At 40.4% G+C, this 19,148-nt stretch overlaps 1 long non-coding RNA gene across 1 annotated transcript; it reads left to right on the top strand.

The window, feature by feature from the left end:
- The first annotated feature begins 251 nt into the window (after nt 1-251).
- LOC148129752 (uncharacterized) lies at nt 252-18,896 on the top strand. Its single transcript, XR_015750717.1, has 3 exons — nt 252-479; nt 10,579-10,693; nt 18,704-18,896. It is a non-coding gene; the product is annotated as an uncharacterized LOC148129752 (long non-coding RNA).
- Nucleotides 18,897-19,148: the final 252 nt, after the last annotated feature.

Below are 19,148 nucleotides of genomic sequence, written 5' to 3'. Positions count from 1 at the left end.
AAATACCACCTCTGACTGGAGATTTTACGATATCCTCCCCCTGCCATGCCCACCAAGCCATGCCCACAGTACCAGTAGTAAAAAAAAAAAAATCAATCCCACCCTATCCCGTCCTATATTCTCTTGTTTTTTAGTGGCAGAGCGGATTACTGTGCCTCAGCTGAGCTAAACAGCAGCTCAGCCTACCAGTGCCGACAGAGGGTGGTTTTTGATTGTTACGTGCGCGCGCAAAGCATGCTTTCATAGAACCGGTAGGAAGACATTTGGAATCCCACCACTGGTCCCCAGCCCTAGGTCCATGGACCGGCACGGGGCCACGGCATGCCAGAAACCGGGCCGTGCAAACAAGAGATGCCCCATCCGTAGGATGCAGTCAGCATGCAAAACCACGCTCCCTCTGGGCCACGGGAAAAATCTCTCTCCACGGAACCGGTCCCTGGCACCCAAAAGTTTGGGGTGGGTGGCTGCTCTACGAACAGGTGAGCTGGGCATTAATTTACAAACCTTGAGCATTTCCTGAGCATGGAGAAGTGCGGTTCTCTTTTTCCACGGATAGTTGCTTCTCAAGGCTACTGTTTTTATACAGCCTTTATGATTTTATATTGCTTCATGCCACTCTTGACACGAAAAGGAATTGATGCTCAAGGCTTCCATTGGCCTTGCAAAAACTCATCCTTATTTAGAAATCTATTTAGCTTATGGAAAGCATTAAAGTCAGGGCAGAGGAAGGGGGGGGAGAGATCCCAAGAGCAAGGAATTTGATAGTCTGAGGAGAGGAACAAAATTCCTTGAAAGGGAAGGAAGGAAGGAAAATAACAACAGGGCAAAACCTATAAATTAGGTTTTATATTTCCTGTCTGAAGATCTTTGCACGGGTCTTGTTTAGAATTAAAGATTCAACCCTTAAAAGTGGACAGGATGTTTAAAAAAAAATGGGGGCTAATTCTCTCAATTAGAAATTTGGGTGGTCCAGGCCTTGATTTTTCTGTCAAAAATCTGAGAACTGAATCTTCAGGGCTGTTGAAAAGATAAATGGCTTGAATGTGTCAATCTTTTTTTATACTGTACAAAAAGTTGACTGGGTTTGCATAAATAACACTGAACTAGCCAGTTACATATGAAGTGAGTTTAGCCTACACGATCGTTTAGTGCACCCCCAAAAAACTGAATTTAACAGATTAAGAGTTGGAAAGGACCTTGTTGATTGCTGGTCTCGCTGTCAGAAAATGTGTCCTTATTTTCAGGTTGAATCTCTCCTTGTTCAGTTTCCATCCATTATTCCTTGTCTGGCCTTCAGGTACTTTAGAAAACAACTTGACCCCTTCCTCCTCTCTGTGGCAGCCCCTCAAATATTGGAAGACTGCTATCCTGTCTCCCCTGTCATCTATGACAGTTCTGTTGAATTCACAAGGCTTCAATTCTTAAAAATGATCATTTACCTAAGGAAGATAGGATTGTGCTCCTGGTGTTCCAACATCCAACGTTAAGTCTGTTCGTACAGATTCTGAGAACAATCTGTTACATTTGCAACCAACGATTTAATTTGGGTACTTTGCTGGCTTCCAAGGAGTCTTTTAACATTTGTAAATTCCTCTCTCTTGGCTTTATCAGAAGGCAGCTATTCTTAGAGAGCTGTAGCTTTTTGACAAGTTCTTTAGCTCTTTGCTTCTTATTAGCAGATTTGCCCAGAAGTGAGTGGGAGATTTGACTGTGTCTGTTACGGAGGCTTTTATGGGAGGGTTTCTCTTCAGATTGTATAATCTTGATTATTTACAGCCCAACATCCTTTTTTTAAAAAAAAACAAATTAAGTGTACAACTGTTCATGAGATATCAAATATAAAGCAACAATAATTTGGTATAAGAAAATGAGAAACAAAGAAGGCGTCACATGGTATCTATGAGCCATAACTAACATTAAAGATTTGACAAACTTCCTGGAAATTATTAATTTTGGAAGGGATTACTTCTTCTACCTCATAGGTATCTTCCCAATATTTCTGGAATTTGAAGATGTTCCAGAATTCCAGGAATTGGAAGACCACACATCTTAAAATTGCTGAGCCACAGTGGTTTTAATCTATATTTTATTTTTATTTTTTTAAAATAATTTTTTATTGAAAATTAAGGTTTAAAAACATTTGAACAAGGTGATCTTTTGACATATATCAGCTGTCTTTACATTATTATAATCAGAATGTCATCAAACAATATAACACACACACACATCTATATACATCTTTACATTATAATTCTTCATATTAATTTCCATCTTAGGTGTTTTATTGTAGTATAAACTCTTTCTTTGATTTCTATTTTACATTTTTTTTTTACTTCCTTTCATATCCCTCCAATTATAAAATTTCTTCCATATTTCATAGAATTCTGAAGAATCTCGTTCCTTCAGTTCTAATGTTAAGCTATCTAACTCAGTGCAATATAGAATTTTTTTTAATTATTTCATCATTAAGTATTTCTTTTAATTTCCATGTTTGGGCAATTGATAGTCTTACGGCTGTGATAATATGTATAATTAAATACAGATCTGCTTTTTTAAACTTTTCATTTGTTATTCCTAAGTAAAAACATTTCTAGTGTATAATTTATTTTTTAATTTAACATTTCCTCTATCCATTTCCATATTTTTTTTTTTTTTGCCAAAGTTCTTGCATTTTCTTGCACTCCCACCACATATGATAGTAAGTACCTCATTCTTTTAAGCATTTTCAGCATGTCGGAGATTGGGAACCAGTCATTTTTGCTAATCTGGTGGGTAGGAGGTGCCATCTGTAGAACATCTTAAATAAGTTACGTTTACAAGATGTGGCTAGAGTGATCTTTTTATTCCTGTCCCAGATTTGTTGCCATTGATCCAGATTTATGTTATGAAGTTTTAATCTATATTTTAGATTAGTCACAGTTCATAATAATAATCCAGTTCTTTAAAGAAAAGGGAAGAACAGATACAAGCATCAAGGTTCACACTGCACATTGCAGGACAGGGGAAGCAGGACACAAAATAATGGTTGGAAGATCATTAAAGAGAGAGCCAATCTAGAATTAAGAAGGAATTTCTTGACAGTCAATGGTTGAGCATGGGGTTGGACTAGAAGACCTCCAAGGTCCCTTCCATTATTTTATATTCTGTAAAGTTGTGCAAATACAACCTATTTTTTTTTTTATTTCATCAAAGAAGCTGATACTTCATTAAGTTATTTTGGAAATACCATAGCAAGCAAGGTTGAATTCAGAAATTACACATATATATGTATATCCATCATGCAATTCCCTTTTGGTTTTCAGCAATATATTCTAAAGTCTAAAATATTTATCAGTTTGAGCTTTAGAAAACTAACTTCTTAACCCCACTGCTCGGTCTTGGCAACCAGGGAAAATATCAGGGCATTCTCATTACATATCAAAGCTGATGGACAGATCCGAGGCGAAGATAAAATATGAGAAAATAAACAAGGGAGATTCGACTGTTTCACAGCCGTTGGAGAAGGGCTGGACAAAACAGGCACAGGGGAAACTTAGTTTGCAACGTAGTAAAATGTGTGGCTTCTTTTAAAATTTGGGAAAGAGAATTGCCATCTATTTCAAAACGATAAGCCTTAGTAAATTATTTCTCCTGTTTTAGGACAGTGTGGTGTGCCACAGGTGGTCCACGACTCACAGAAGTTCATTTAGCAAAGTGGCTTATGACTGGTTTTCACACTTAACGACTGTTGCAGAAGTCCCACAGTCACGTGATCAAAATTCAGCCACTTGGCAATAGACTCGTCTTTACGACGGTGTTCGGACCCAGCTCCGCAAACGCAACAAACCTGCTGAACTCAAAAGATTCCTTTATTAGGAGTGCTGGCTCACAGGCTAACAAGTCCGTCCGGCCAGAAAATGAATAGTTAACTGTCACACCTATTCATCTCCGCCCCCTGCCTTTTATCCCCAGAGCTAGGGTGGGACCTCACTAGCAGCGGTGGCTCTTCCTTCCCTAGGACCGGCCCATAGATTTCCACTGCTCTCCTCTCCTCTGCCTTCTGCGCATCTGTGTGTCAGGCACTGGACCCAGCTGTTCCTCTTCTTCATCAGCCACCTCCAGATCTGGGGGCTGTTGACTCTCCGTCTGAGGGCTGACGGATAGCCCAGGCTCCGCTCTCTCTCTCTCTCTCTCTCTCTCTCTCTCTCTCTCTCTCTCTCTCTCTCTTCTCCCTCTCTCTCTCCTCTGGCTCCATTCCTCTTCCCTCGCTCCCAGGTTGCCCTGATGTTGACCCATACCTCCTCCTCCTCCTCCTCCTCCTCTGATTCGGCTGCTGGAGGGGTCGGAGGTCGACAGGCCACAACATGAGATACCAGGGTTCTCTAAATGCATAAATACAATCTCATGTCCTCTTGTTTCAGCCTTAAAAGATGAAGATTTGGTCCCAATTTAGCCAAAGATCTTGGGCGCAGATCTTTCGGCAGCCGACAGGACCTTGGGCACAATCTTTCAGTGGCCAACAGGCCATAGCAGACAGTTGTAATATCCTGGAGTCGTGATCCCCTTTTGCGACCTTCTGACAAGCAAAGACAAGAGGGAAGCCAGAATCACTTAACAACCGTGTTATTAATGTCAGGATTCCAGCAATCGCCCTAATTAAATCATGATTCTCAAGCTAATCTTCAAAAAGGTTCAAAGGATTCATTAGAGGCGACCTACTGGCACTGCCCTGTATGTCGCCTCTAATGAATCCTTTGAAGTTTTTTGAAGTTTGGCTTGAGAATCATAATTTAATTAGGGCGATTGCTGGAATCTTGACAGCAAGCCAACTCTGGCCTACGTCATTTAAAGTCCTCTGTGATCCTCTTTCCCCCCTCCCCCTGGGTGTCTCATCAATCAGATTCTCCAATTGATGAGCACGTTCACAGGCTGGGTGTCATCAATCATGTTCTCCAATTAAATACATTCGCGGGCAAAAACTCTGGTATTTTAGTTACAATCTTTTAAAGATAAAGAGTTGGAATGTACCAATGGACTTGGAATGTAACTGCTCTTCCAAATTTCCTTTCTCCCCCTCCCCTTCCCTATGGCAACTACTAAAACAGGCATAGGAATGTTTTATGAACTTAACAACTGCAGTGAACCATTGTGATAAGAAAGATCGGTTGGTAAAATTCACTTGAGAAACGTTTCGCTTAAAAACAGAAATTTTGGGCTCGGTGATGGTTGCACGTCGAGGACTACCTGTTGTTTAAATTCTGGTTCGGGCTACCTGGAAGAGGTCACAGCTCTGGGTCTAAACCTTAGAGACGCTCTAGACTTCTGTTTAAAATGTCACATTAATCACACCGAAGCCTTGTGTCATGGACGCACATCGAATGGGACACTTGGTAACTCCTAATAGCATTGCTAATATATAAAAGCTCTCTGCAGAAACAGGGTATGAAAACCCAGCAGCCTAATTAAATGGATTTCGGAGGCTTGACTTTCAACAGAGCGGTGATACCCTTTCCTGTAATTAAATGCATTGTATTAATATGTGCATAAGGCAAAATCAATAAATAATGAATTACTCCTGATTATAATTGAATGTTTTCTTAATTTTATTGTCAGCTGTGATAAATAATCAGTACTTTTATACTGCATTAAATTAATTAGAGTGTCATTTCTGCTACATACATCAGCGGTGAAGAAACAAAGTGACATCTGTTTCTAATGTCTCGAAGATGTGATATTCCTTATTAAGTATTAGGTATATGGCTTCTTTGTTCCTGTGATTGGCAGCTCTGCTGATCAGGCACAAGTTGGAGTAGGGGGTTGGGGAAGCCAGAGAAAATAAGATTTGCATGCAAAACAAGTGAAGAAACACTGATTGACATTCCACCTTTCTGAAGGCCAACCATCGTCTGCAATCTTGAAAAAGATCCTGATCATCTGATGAGATCTGAGCCCATGTTTTTTTTTTTAAATTCCAATATCAACTTGAACAAGAGAAGGAGTCACACATCATCCTAAGCCAGTGACTAGTTTTACACACCCCAGAAACAATAATGTACAGGTTAATTAATCCTCAAACTTAAAACCATTCGTGCAGTGACCATTTGAAGTTACAACATGGATGGGTGGGTGGGTGGATGGGTGGGTGGAAGGAAAGAAGGAAGGAAGGAAGGAAGGAAGGAAAAAAATAGCAATGGCACTTAGACTTATATATCACTTTACAGTGCTTTTACAACCTTCTCTAAGCGGTTTTACAGAGCCAGCCTCTTGCTCCCAACAATCAGGGTCCTCATTTGACCCACCTTGGAAGGATGGAAGGCTGAGTCAACCTTGAGCTGGTTGTCAAGAAATATTCAAAACCAAAAGTTTTCAAACACAAACCAGGATAGTCCGAACTTCCACAAGGCTTGAAGTGCAAGAATTTCTTTGCTTCCTGCAAAGAACTCCAGTCTCTCGGGCTGGTTTTTATCCCTTAAGGGAGGGGTCATTACCTTGCAGCCTTACTGCCGAGTTGCCCATGCTGCTGCAGCTGCTCTTTCTTTCAAGCAGCCCTGCCCTGCACGCACTGGGCACAGGCTCCTCGGGGACCTCTTCATCACTGCTGCCAGCCTCCACAATCTCCAAAGGCAGCACTCCCTGATGGTCCTGGCCCCATCCCTGCATCATACGCAGGCCCCTCATCTGAGTCCTCGCTCTCTGAGACTTCAGCTGTCCACACCTGCTGCCAGCGAACCACAACAACGACTTAGCATCAGAGTGTGTTAATAATAATATACAAAATACGAATGCTCTAATGGTCATTTTGAAAAATCCTTTCTTAGTAAGCACCTAGAAGCCAAGAGGAACATACGTGCCAAATTTCAAGTTTGTAGGCTTTATGGTTCCGGAGTTTTTGTGATGATGTGTGAGTGGTATTTCGCAGATAGATAGATAGGTAGGTAGGTAGGTAGGTAGATAGATAGATAGATAGATAGATAGATAGATAGATAGATGATAGATAGATAGATTTAATTGTTAAACATAAAAGTACAGCTATGTTTTACCCTATTATAAGCCGCCCTGAGTCAATCAAAAGAGTGAGGCAGGCAACATAATAGTTTAATAAATAAATCCACCAATGGTTCACAGTGCAGCCAATCATAGGAGAGTTCACCAAACCAAAAAGGTTGATCGTGGCCATAATTCCCCACCCCATAAATGGCGGTGTGAAGGAGAAGGACAAGCAGAGCCTGGGAGCGGCATCAAGACAGGAATCAGCCTGGAATCGTTTCGTTCCCACAAGCGGTTGAAGTCAGATTCCTCTTTAATTCCATTGACTTTTATCTAGTACCAATTTGGTATTTAGTTGAGTAGATTCTTGTGAATAGGGATAGCAATAAATCGGCTTAACTGGAACTTAACGTGTGGTCCTGACCCCTTGCATCTGACACAGTTCAGGGATGTACTAATTCAAATCTCAATCTTGATCTCAATCTTGAGAAGGTTTTGTTCTGGATTGTTGCTCTTGCTCTTGTTTTTAGGTAATTTAAAATTTAAGGTTATGGACTCCTTGCAAACCATCTACAGTTTCTAATAAACAATAACTCTACATGAGAAACCCCAAAAGCCAGGTTCACAAAACACAACCGACTGTCCACTGCCCAACCATATTTTAGCCTAATATGCAAACAGTAGTAACACTTGTTAGCAGTGAGGGATGCTGTGTGACCCCATAAAATGTGTAAACTTGATTAACACTAGTTAGGGGAAACCTTAATACATGAATATGTGCTGAATGGACAGAGCTGTGTTCTGTGCAACAAACAGTTACGTACACACAAACACATATTAAAAGTTTTGCTATGGATAGCCAGACGGAGGGCATATAAATTTAAAAGTAAAATAATTTTTCAAAGAACTCACAGAAACGAATAAAAAGTACAAGAAAAGAAAGCAAAGCTGCAGAAAGAAAGAATAAAAAGAAAATAGAAGCTTCTGATTTCCTTTGCAGCAAACAACAGGTTCAATTACAAAATTATCTCTTACTCTACCATTACAAAAAGAAAAAAAGCAATGTTTTTCTATTGTCCAATTTTCTTCCAATTCCCCCCATACCATAAATTATAAGTGCATTGTTTCCACTCCATGCAAAATATCTATAAAGCATTCCCAATCAGCCAGAAATGAAGCTATTATGTTTTCTGTAATCGAGAAAATCAATTTAACCATCTCTGCAAGTTTCAATATCCTCACCAACTGTTCCTCCCTGGTGGTTAGTGCCAAAATTTTCTACGTTTGAACCTATAGTTGTCTCGCTGCAATTGTCATGTGCTCTGAGCATATTCCCTCTGGCTGTTACTCTCCCTTTTGCCAGACCCCTAAAAACAGGGACAAGCCACAAACCCTGATCCGAAACTCCTGCCACCTAGTGATGTGAGAAAGCCATGCCAGCTTTCCACTTCAGAGGCTAGACAAAACTCAGCTCTCCAGAGCTGCACACAGTTTCCTGACATTTGTGCAAAGGAAGAATTGTTTTGTCAGCATTCTGCCACGGCAGACAACACTGAGCAAGAGAAATGGGGTGTAGCACATGTCTGTATTCATTTACTCCGTGCGTTCATTTGTGCAGCAATCGTTGTTGCAAGCTAACAAGAACTCCTGGAATTATAAAACAAAAATCTGAAGAGGGTGAAGTAGGAAGCTTCATTGTATAATTCTCCAATTTGAATTGTAAATTGAATATAATCCTCCAATCAGAGTTGTAAATCTAATCTTCCGGTAATACTGATTTGCAAACTAGGGCATACAAAACCTTTGCTAGTCCAATACTGGAATACAGCTCCGCTGTTTGGAATCCTTACTATATATCAGACATTAATACAGTGAGTCCAGAAGTATTTTACAAGAAGAGTACTACACTCTGCAACAAAATATTCTACACCACCAGACTTGAGATTCTAGGCTTAGACAACCTTGAACTACGCCAGCGAAGATTGGCCTTAAGCATAGTGTTAGATCTGGAGGAGTGGGCGTAATAACGGAGACGAGGCATCGATAGTGACTCAACTCAACACTTTAATAGTGACTTCAGAACAGAGCAACAACAAGGGCAGCAGCAGCTCTTTATAGAGCTGGCTGCTGTCACAACAACCAATGCAATTGAAGTAACCGCTCTAAAAGCGTCCAGTCGGCAACGGCCCGTTTTCAGCCAATCAGGTCAGCCCGAATCGGCCAATCACGATTAGCTTATCTGCGGGCCAATCAGAAGTGCAGGCTTACAAGCCTGCTGCTGAAGTAAGTTAATATAGTTTTTGATGAATGAGTTTATTTAGTTCGTAACACATAGTACATAAAATTATCAGTTTCTATGTCTTACCAGTTAATGAATATTTCAGCTTTAACCACAACAACACAAAAGCACACAGCAGATATAAACCAAATGTAAACCACTTCAAAGTTGATTGCAGGAAGTATGATTTCAGCAACAGAGTGGTCAATACCTGGAACTCACTACCTGATTCTGTTGTCATCTGCTCAAACCCCCAATCTTTTACCCTCAAACTATCCACTATTGACCTCACCCCATTCCTAAGAGGTCTATAAGTGACGTCCATAAGCGCACAATCATGCCTACCATGCCTGTCCTCAATTATTTGCACCTATTTCATGTATTTATACTTATGTTTATTCTTATTTCTATTATATTGTAAGCATTTGACTAAATAAATAAATAAATAAATAAATACATTTGATTCTCCCGTTGCACAAAACCATGGTTTCTTGCATAAAGTTCACGAGGCATGAAATGAAATGCAATCACACGTATTGGGAACTGATTTTTAGTTCAAACTCAGCCACTTCTTCAATATTGCTTCTGATAAAAGAAAGACTCTGATGAGTAGTATGGTCATCATGTTAATGCATGATCTGTTAAACCTTGATGTGTGTGAATAAACCACAGTTGTCTGTATTCTCCAATTCAAGTCCTATTTATCTGTTTAGACAATGTACCCAGGCTAGGCCACTTTTACTAGCAAATACAGGTTGTCCTCAATCTACAACAGAAGAGCCGTGGTGGCATAATGCTTAGAATGCAGTATTGCAGGCTAATTGTGATGACCCGGGGCGTGGCACAAAAGCAACAAAGTCACAAAAGTAGGTAAAGTCCATTTAATACCTCCAACTTGGCTATAGGTCCTTGATTGAAGGCAGGTTGGTAGTAATTGTTTTTTTTTCTGCAGTCCTAATTACTCTTTGAAGTCTGTGTCTGTCCTGTAGGGTTGCAGAACCAAACCAGACAGTTATAGAGGTGCAGATGATAGACTCAATAATTCCTCTGTAGAACTGGATCAGCAGCTCCTTGTATATATATTTTATATATGATCGCACTTTATGTAAATCTTACATACCATTATTATTTTTATTTTTATTTTTATTTTGACTATTATTATTATTATTATTATTATTAAATTTTAGAGGTTATTGTGTTTTGTTTAATTTTTAGATGCTACCTTATAACCTAGATATAGATAACTCCTTTTGTATTTCACTCAAGGATTCTAGTCAGCTTGATTTACAGGTGTCTTTTAATTTTGTCTTACTTTTTATTTACTGTCTCTTCAGGTAGATTTATAAGTACTTACAGAGCACTCATGGACACGTTCCTTCTCCTGGCCTTAAAACGTAATAAACAGACTGGCTGACATGAAAAGGAAAGTGATCCCAACAACTTCAGCAGGTGAATGGTTATAATTTAAAGTCATTGTTTGCCTCAATGCACGATGGGAAATATTTTCTTCTTTTCTTTCTAATGGGCTTCCTTGTGAATGGACCAGAAGGTGACTATTTGCATTGGGGCAGCGGTGGTGGGATTCTTTTTTTTTTTACTACCGGTTCTATGGGTAGGCCTGGCAGAGGGAAGGATACTGCAAAATCTCCATTCTCACCTGACTCCAGAGGAAGGATCAGTGGTGGGATTCAAAAATTTTTTTATTACCGGTTCTCTGGGTGTGGCTTGGTGGGTGTGGCAAGGGAAGGTTACCGCAAAATCCCCACCCCACCCCACCCCATTAACCTGATTTCCAGCTCTGTTCTCCTGTGCAGGGCAACAAAAGAAGACCCAGCTGATCAGCTGGGATCAATGGGAAGCAGAGAATAGATGTGGGTGGGGCCACTCAGAGGTGGGATTTGCTGGTTCTCCGAACTACTCAAAATTTCCGCTACCGGTTTTCCAGAACTGGTCAGAACCTGCTGAAGACCACCTCTGATGTTTATCTAGAAAAACAGATAACAGATAATCAGAGTTGGAAGGGACCTGGTAGGTCATCTAGTCCAACCCCCCAACTTGCCAAATTTAAAGGAGTTTGCTGCTGAGCAAACATCCATACAGATAGCCCTCCATGTACGACCACAATTGAGCACAATTTTGGAGTAGTTCGGAGAACGGGCACATACCACCTCTGACTGGCCCCGCCCCCATCTCTTCTCTGCCTCCCATTGAGTCCCAGCTGATCGGCTGGGTCTTCTTTGGTTGCCCTGCACAGGAGAATGGAGCTGGAAAGCAGGTTAGTGGGGTGGGGAGGGAATGAGGATTTTGCAGTGACCTTCCCCTGCCACGCCCACCAAGCCATGCTCACCAAGTAATGCCACGCCCAACAAGCCACGCCCAAAGAACCAGTAGTAAAAAAACCTGAATCCCACCACTGATAAACATGCTTGTAGACTGAGGGAACTGACTAAACTTTACAGCACAGCAATAACAGCCCCCTTTCCCCAAAAAGAGCAGAGGGCAAATGCTTAACGCAAACACAGCCCTCTTCAGAAAAAAAAAAGCAACATCTTAAGTTTGTGCCAAAGCAAAGGGAGTGAATTATTTGCAGATGATTATAATTGACAATGTCGTCAAAGATAATCATCATAATTATTATGATTTTTTTGTACGCCTTTGAAAAAAGGAAAGAATCCCAATGTCACTTTAATCTTTCTCTCGTGTCAGCGTGCTTGAGGCATTCACCTGCATTCTTAAGTTCCTAAACTTTTCAACATGCAGCTGTCGTCTTTAAACTAGTTTTGGAAAGAAAGAAAGAAAGAAAGAAAGAAAGAAAGAAAGAAAGAAAGAAAGAAAGAAAGAAAGAAAGACAATGGGAAGGAAGAAAGGAAAGAAGGAAGTGGAAGGGAGAGAAAGGTTGGCAAGAAATGTGGATGAAAGGTGGAAGGAAGGAAGAAAGGAAGATAATGAAAGAAAGGAAGAACTAGAAAGAAGAGGAAGGAAGTGGAAGAGAGAGAAAGGTTGGCATGAAGGAAGAAGGAAGGAAGGAAGGAAGGAAGGAAGGAAGGAAGGAAGGAAGGAAGGAAGGAAGGAAGGGGTTCTCCAAAAATAACATTTTCTGACTGATTTCTGTCTGTGTTTTTAGATCTGGTTTTTAATGGACACAGAGGTCTCAAGGATAATGGACAGCAAGTGGCTCCTGCAAAATCCATTTGTTCAGGCTGCAAGACTATGGATATTTCTTTTCAAAGCAAATCATATTCATTTCAGGGATTTTATATCAGGCAATTGAATGTAGAATATAAACTGATTCAAATAGTGAGGTTTAGTGAGCCATAGAAATGGATAAAAACAGGACATGAAACATAAGCAGTTTTCACCTTACAATCATTTCTTTAGTGATTATTCAAAGTTACAACGGCACTGAAAAAGGGACTTACAAACTGGTGCTCGCACTTACGACCATCCCAGCAGCCCCATGGTCACATGATCAAAATCCAGGTGCTTGGCAAATGGGCATGTGTGGATGAGGATTGCGTTGTCCCATGGTCATGAGATCACCAATTGTGACCTTCCCAGCCAGCGCCCAACAAGCAACATCTGTAGTGATTCATTTAATTGTTGCAAAAGAGTAAAATGTAAAATTATGTATGACTCGCAACAAGTGACTTGCTTAACAACAGAAATTCTAGTCCCAATTGTGAACATAAGTCAAGGACTCCCTGTAGTATAGGTATTATTAAGGATGAAGGAATACGTGGAATTGCTTGGAAACATATGCATCCAAGCTGGATACCCGTGCTTCACAACGAAACTTTGTGATCGGGCGATGCAGGAGAAATTCGGTTCACAACCGTTGGCTCAGTGGTGGTGGGTGATTGAAACACATAAGAGAATATCGCTCCCGCCACCCTGAGTCCAGAAGCAGTTCCATAGGTGGAAGGCATAGACATTTTGGTGAGGTACCAATGTTTAGTACTGTAAGGAGCCCCAGGTTGCTCCTGAGTGAAGGAGTGGACCGTCTGCCAATTTGAACTGAATGTGAGGCAACTGGCAGTTGGAACAGAGTTCTTTTCAGGTGGGGAGGGGGAGTAGAACTCCTTAGCATCAGAGCGTGTTAATTGCTGTATAAGAAATACTAATGATCTGATGGTCATTTTGAAAAATCCTTTCTTAGTGAGCACCTAGAAGCCAAGGGGAACATATTTTCTATATTTCACTAATCTTCCTTTGTTTTTAACTTTCATATTTATTCTCTTAACTATCGATAGAGTAATTCCCATATCATATAATATTCAGTTTGTTCCTTCTCTTTAATTGCAAGTGTTAACCTATTCATTTCTGCACATCCTAATATTTTCCTGATCAACATTCTCATCAGTAGGAATCTCTTCACTTTTCCAGTTTTGTGCAAATACAATTCTAGCTGCAGTTAATACATGAGTAATCAAATAAACATTCTCGTTACTATAAATTTCAGGTAAAATCCCCAACAAAAATATGTTTTTAAGCCAATGTGCTGTTGTATCATCTTTTCTAGCCGTGTATGTATTTTTGTCCAATAATTTTTGGCTTCTAGATATGTCCACCACATATGATAATATGATCCAGGTATCTGGTGGCATTTCCAACATTTTGCTGATTTATCTTTAAAAAAGCTTCTTCAATTCTGAAGAAGAACCGAAGAAGTTTCTTGGATGAGAAGTGAAACGTTTTCAAGAGGAAAAAAAAAAACAAGAAAATCCAGTTGCCTTTTGAAAAAGCACCTTTAGGACAACCATGACCTCAAAGACTTGAGAATCTCCATCGAGGGCAAGCAAGCAAATTATGATTTAAGCAAGCTGGGGGGAACGCAACCAACATTTTGCAGAGAAGAATGTCAGATATGCTATTCATGTTCTGCCTGTGTGACAAATTAGCATTTTCAGCTGGGCTTAGCTGTACAAAACCATTAGCTGTGGTTCAAGAAAGGATTCCTTGTACAAACTCACCCCTGCTGATGTCTTTCTAGCTTTATGCTTACGGGTTCCCTTTATGCAGTTAAAAATAGAGAAAAATCACTTTTCTTGCCTGTATGGATCTCCTTCAAACCTTTCTAGTAGTATGTATTTTCCGATGGAGTTTGCAACACAGGGTTCAGAACAGAGGTGGTATTCAGCAGGTTCAGTAGCAGAAATTTTGAGTAGTTTGGAGAACCGGCAAATCCCACCTCTGACTGGCCCTGCCAACCTCATCTATTCTCTGCCTCCCGAGTCCCAGCTGATTGGCTGGGTCTTCTTTGGTTGCCCTGCACAGGAGAATGGAGCTGGAAAGCAGGTTAGTGGGGTGGGGAGGGAATGGGATTTTGCAGTGTTCTTCCCCTGCCATGCCCAACAAGCCACGCCCAACAAGCCACGCTCACAGAACTGGTAGTAAAAAAAATTTTTTTAAAACAAATTTTATTAGTTTTTAAAGACAAACAAAACATAAAACATAAGAACATAAAACCTCTTTTCTGAAAGCTACTTGTAAATTTTAACAAGACAAATAAAACATTGTTTTATACAGCATAGTTCTAAATTATCACATTTCCATATAAACACATGCATATCTTTTTCAAATTTCTCATTATTTCTCCCTTTGCTTTTATTCAATTATATTTCTTTTCTATATTTATCTATTTTATATGTTTTTATTCATTATACTTATATTTTCATCTGACTTGTTTATAGTTTCACTATTCTCTTCTAACATTCCTCCAAGGTTTTATTAATTCTCAATCAAACATGAACACACAAAACACAAAACATAGAAACATAAAACTTCTTTTTGGAAAGTGGCTTAGCCCCGGGTTACATCTTTTGATACAGACCTAAATCAAATTCATGCTCACCTTGTATACCATTACTTATCTTATTTACCATTCTATATTTCCTATATAACTTCTTCCCTCTTTTCACACTCTTTTGTGTTAAAGAGAAGAGATAAATAGATAATTGGGAAAGAACGGACAAAAGATACAAGTATAATGATTTAAATTAAGATGAAATAAAAAAAAATAGAATTAAGAGAGTGAAAAGAGAACTGGTAGTAAAAATTTTGAATCCAACCACTGCTTCAAAAAATTTAGCAATCGGTTCTCTGCTCGGTTACTGGGTGGGCGTGACCATGGAGGGGATTGCCTAGTCGGCCTCCTGCTGTCAGCATTAAGATTCAGGATAATATCAGTGTTCCAGCAAACCTCCACTCCAACCAATTACTCCAAATCTTCTTAAAAGTTCCTTTTATTTTGGATAGTAACTGGCACAACTGGGGAAACCCGAAAGTTCCGCGTTTCCTGGCAATAAGTAAAAACTACAAAATCCATCCCCTGCGCCCATCATCGCATCACATGGCCCAATCACCATCCGTCCCAACTTGAGACTTCCTCTCACTTATGCGCAACACAGCCTGACCTTGAATTAGAAAAAAAATGTTATTATGTCTAACTAGATATACTCCAAGAAATTATCCCCTCCAACTTTCCCAGGCTCAAAATGTGGCAGCCTGGGTGCATCTGATCTCAGTATGGCTTCCAAAGCTGACACCTGCACCATGGTGAGGGGGGGCATTTTCACCCTCCCCAGGCTCCGGAGGGTTTTCTCAAGCCTCCGGGAGAGCAAAAATGGTCTCCCCAGGCTCTGGAGCCTCTCTGGATGCCGGAAACAGGCCCATTTCCGGTCTTTTTGAAATTCCAGGAGGCCCATTTTTCACCCTCCTGGGGCTCCAGAGGCTTTCCTTGAGCCTCCAGGAGGTCCGTTTCCCCCCTCCCTGGGCTCCAGAGGCTCTCTGGAGGCCAGAAACAGGCCCTTTTCTGGCTTTCCGGAGCCTCCAGGAGGCCTGTATTTTTTGCCCTCCCCCCTGAGCCTCCATGCAGACTCTACACTTACCTGGGATCCAAAACAGGCCTGTGGAGACTCCTGGGAGGGGCAGGAGGAGCCATCTAGTTGTTGCAACTACCAGATGTAAAATTAACATCCAGTTCGTCCGAACCGATGCGAACTGGAGCAGCCCACTCCTGGTTCAGAATAATAGTTTCCTTTCCTTATGGATTTATCCAAAGGAAACTGATGTGAATACTTTTGTTCACTTTCAGGAGTATCGAGAGAAAATGGTTAAAAAAAAATAGTTGGGATGGCAGTGCTGTTTTTATATGTTGTGCAATAACCATATACTGTATGTGTAACAGATTGGGAAAGAAAGAAACTTTCAAAAATGCCCCTCGGCCTCCTCACCCGCATCGTAAATTAAAATGCTATGCTTCAAAATGTAAATATTTTGCCAACATTCTCTTCTCTTTTGCAAGAAACTGCAAAGCAAAATTCTCCAGGTTTTCAAAGTAAAAAAGCACAAAAGCCACCCAACTTGGGAGAATTTTCCAATTCCTGTCAGTACGGTCTAGCCAATTTGGACCCTTCTAAATATTTCAATCTGTTGGTGCAGATGCAATAACATAGCGGAGTGATACTTATTAATAGAGCAATAACACTTGCACTTATAAATCAAGGTTGGTGAATTATCCCCCCTGTTCACAAGTCATGATTTACAGCTCGGCTGTTTCATCCCCGTTGAAGGAACGTCTGCATTTCTCAGGCAATTCCATTTGCTATCCATGGCTTCCTTCCTTCCCATTTCTGAAACGAATGTCATTAAAAAACACACACGCCGACTTGGTGCTGAAAAGATGGTATAGAATAGTAATGTGTGAATAAGGTGACTGGGAGGACGCAGTACTGCCCAGTTTTTGCTATCAGTTTATTAAGAAGCGGGGAAAGGACACCATTAACCGCCCTCACAATTTCCTGGGGTCCTTTCAGATCACACACAAAGCTAGTTCCCACTCCACGCTAAGCCATAATGTCATTTATTTAATTCCGGCTTGTTTGTTTATGAATCTAGTCCTGAATTCACACAGCTGTACAAGTAGTCTTTGACGTGCCATGATTTGTTTAGTGACTGTAGTTGTAGAATTACTGCATAACTCTGTTAATGAGATGGAGACAAAAATACTTATTAGAGACATGAAGTAAGGCTGAGGGTTACCATTTTGATAGCAACAATACTGAACAGACATTTATCAATGGATCAAATTAGAATAACTTAGTTTTAGAATAACTTTATTGTCACTTTGAATGTACGCTAACTGGCATACATTAAAATGAAATTTCATTGCATAGAGCTCTCAAAGGATCACCATCTCCAATATACACTACACAAACATGGCAAAATAAATAAATAAATACAAAATTATGCATTTACCCACATATATTATATGACACAGAGGAACAACACAGTCTAGTCTGGATGTATACATGTACATGGCGAGAAAGATGCATCTTGTGAGTTTACCAGATGGATGGCATAGGGAACAAAACTGTTACAGAATCTGGTGGTCCTGCTAGCAATACTTTGAAATCTCCCCCCAGAGTGGAGCAACAGAAACAGGTGGTGAAGTGGGTATGTAGGGTCTCTAACTTAAACATGCAACAAAAACATGCTTCCTGAATTCCCAAATCCCTCCGTGAAACTGTATTTTATGTAAAGCAATTGGCATACAATAACGCAAAAATCACTTATAAAGAGAGAAGCATTTGAGGGATGTGAGGAAAGAATTAAAAAGAACCAAAATGCTAAATCCAATTTTGCACGTTTTATTGTTACACGTTGTTCATTATTCCACACCTATTCATTCATTGCACTTGTTTGTTCAAAGACTACCCCTAGATTACAAATTCATCCAAAAGATAAAGATAGGAAAGAAAGCAACTGTATGGTAATTGAATGACTGCAAAGGGCTGGTTGTTTTTTTTTTTTCCAGTGTAATCTTGCTCCTTCTTGAATAGGTGTAGGCTATTGTAATTGACAAAAAGGCTTGTTCTGAGAAATATAAGAACATTTTTCACTCATGCTGTCGAATATGCCGGTACAATGCTGGGCTTTTCTGTTTGTTTCCAATGTAGAGGATCTATTGGTAAAACAAATGTCATTTTGTGGTCTGCTATGCAGAAAATGTTTAAACCGGTGTTTGACTGACTCTGTTAAATCTTTTTTATTGAATGTGCTTATTCGTCCATGAAGAATTGAGTGTGCTCCTTTTCTGTTACTATGACACTGCAATTAAAAGCTAAGCAGGAAAGGGGTTGGGGCTGGGGGGAAAGACATTTTTCTAATGGGCCATGCAAACAGCTATAAAAATTATTCCTACCTGTGTTTCCCCCTCCGTTCCTCTCCTCCGTGAGATTTTAATCCAATGCTGGGGCTGCTGCAAGAAAATATTCTGTGGCAAAGCAGGAAAAAATTAACAAATCCTGCAGGGAAAAAAAAAAAGAAACTTGGATGTCCATTTGGTCAATTCTGCTGCTCCTGAAAACAGCATTTTTCCCCCCAAGCTCAGTGAGGAATGACTATCAGGATGAAATGATATTGCCTTGACTGTATAGTTTTTATGGATGAATTTAACAGGAGCTAAGGAAAACTGGAGAATGAGGTGGATGGATGGAGCCACTGAAGCTGTAGGCATGAGCTTAAATGGACTCTGGAGGATGGTACAGGACAGGAAGGCCTGGAGGAACATTGTCCATGGGCTCTTCATGGGTCGGACACGACTTCGCAACTAACAACAAAGAAAAGCTGGTTGTTCTATCTGGAAAAATACTCAAAGAATCATAGAATCGGAAAAGTTGGAAGTCTCCTCTTCTTCTTCTTCTTCTTTTTCTTCAGCGTTTGTCTCGCGCTCTGGCGAGGTCCGCTAATGTCCTTGAGTACTGCTTCCACGCCTCTCTGTCTGCCACGTATGTCGGGTCTGCCTTCGCGATCTCTAGATCGGCCTTGATCGTGTCCATCCAGCGTTGCTTAGGTCTACCACGCGGTCTCGCTCCTCCGACAATCACCTTCATCACAGATTTGA

Source organism: Notechis scutatus, chromosome 10 (genome assembly GCF_049901735.1).
Source record: "Notechis scutatus isolate UNSWTSFEM ecotype Mainland chromosome 10, rNotScu1.2, whole genome shotgun sequence".
Lineage (NCBI taxonomy): Eukaryota > Metazoa > Chordata > Lepidosauria > Squamata > Elapidae > Notechis > Notechis scutatus.
The sequence above is the reverse complement of the archived record's forward strand: the minus strand, read 5'-3'. Positions and strand labels throughout refer to the sequence as shown.